This window comes from Triticum aestivum, chromosome 1B, assembly GCF_018294505.1.
Source record: "Triticum aestivum cultivar Chinese Spring chromosome 1B, IWGSC CS RefSeq v2.1, whole genome shotgun sequence".
Taxonomy (NCBI): Eukaryota; Viridiplantae; Streptophyta; class Magnoliopsida; order Poales; family Poaceae; genus Triticum; species Triticum aestivum.
The window spans coordinates 17156723-17158226 of record NC_057795.1 but is presented as its reverse complement, the minus strand read 5'-3'; positions in this window follow the sequence as shown (position 1 = coordinate 17158226).

Sequence of the window (1504 nt, the reverse complement as noted above, 5' to 3'; positions counted from 1 at the left end):
CGGGCGAGACGCGTGGCGGCGCGGGATTGGGCCTGGAGGCGGCCAGGGTGACGTGTCGCATCGTGATTGGTCGGGGTGAGGTGGCGGCTGGACGTGTCCGGCGCGGGCGGACGCGTCCGGGGGCGCGAGGAGGAAAACTATGGTTAGGGGATTTTTATCCGCGAATTTGGACGGGAGGCACATATTTATAGATAGAGGAAGCTAGGAGAGTCCAAATGAGGAGCGGTTTTCGGCCACGCGATCGTGGTCGAATGACCGAGAGCATGGAGGGGAGTTAGATGGGTTTTGGGCCAGTTTGGAAGGGGTGTTGGGCTGCAAAGGGAGAGTGGGCTTTCGGGCTACGCGGTTAACCGTTGGAGTATCAAACGACCTCCAAATGGCACAAAACTTGACAGGCGGTCTACCGGTGGTGTACCAAGGCCGCTTGGCAAGACTCGGTCCATTCCGAGAACGTCTAACACCCGCTCACAACAAGAGACAAAAGGGGAACGCCGGAGGACATAGGAGCGCCGGATTGCAAAACGGACAACGGGGAAAAGGCTCGGATGCATGAGACGAACACGTATGCAAAATGAAATGCACATGATGACATGATAAAATGCAACACGCAAGCAAATGACATGGCAACGACGGCGAATAACTGGCAGACACCTGGCGCATCGAAACCGGGGCGTTACACCGGATCACTCTCGCTCTCAACCAGCTGGTTGTCGAGATATCCGAGCCGATTCTCGACGCCCAGGCCGTGGCTGTCCTCGACACCGCCTGGATCCTCATATCCGGCCTCCCCGATATTGCGCGGTCTGAGCCCGTCATCCGCCAGTTGTCTCGTCTCTTGGGCAAGGTGGTGGTGGTCGACGAGCTCTCTCTGCGCAAGGAGGAGGAGGTCCGGGTCAAGGTCAAATGCCTCGACTCCTCCAAGCTTCACACCTCAGTCCGGGTCTTTTTCAACGACCAGGGCTTCGACCTCCGGCTCGCCCCCGAGCCGCCCAACCACGTTGGGCGTCCCCGCTCCTTCGACGTCGGCCTCCCCGGTGGCAACCCGGGGGCCGGCGGGGACTACCACGGCCGTCACCGCTCCCGCCCCCACTGCTCGAATGAGGAGGGAGCGTCCGAGGACTCCCGCTCCCCCTCCCCCTCGCCTCCCTCCTGCCGCGGGGGGCAAGGGCCGCCAGGCCGCTGCTTTCCCTCCGTTGGGTGGCATCCCGCTCTCTGCGGCTTCGCCCTCCGAGGGGAGCGACATCTCCAGTGTGGGCCTGGTGGTTTGCCCGGCCTCCTCCCCGCGCTCCCCTGCCTCGTCTCCGCCCTCTGCGCTGGAGTCGGTGGTCCTGTCCATCGGCCGGCTCCCGGATGCTCCGGTGGCGCCCGCAGTGGGGGGACGCCCCTTGTGGCAGACCCCCGCCCCGGCATCGCCACCCCCCGTCGCCCCTTACTTCCCTCGGCCTGAAGCTCCTCCGCCCTCGTCGCCTCCGCGGGTTGCTCCGGTTGCCGACCCTTCGGCCCT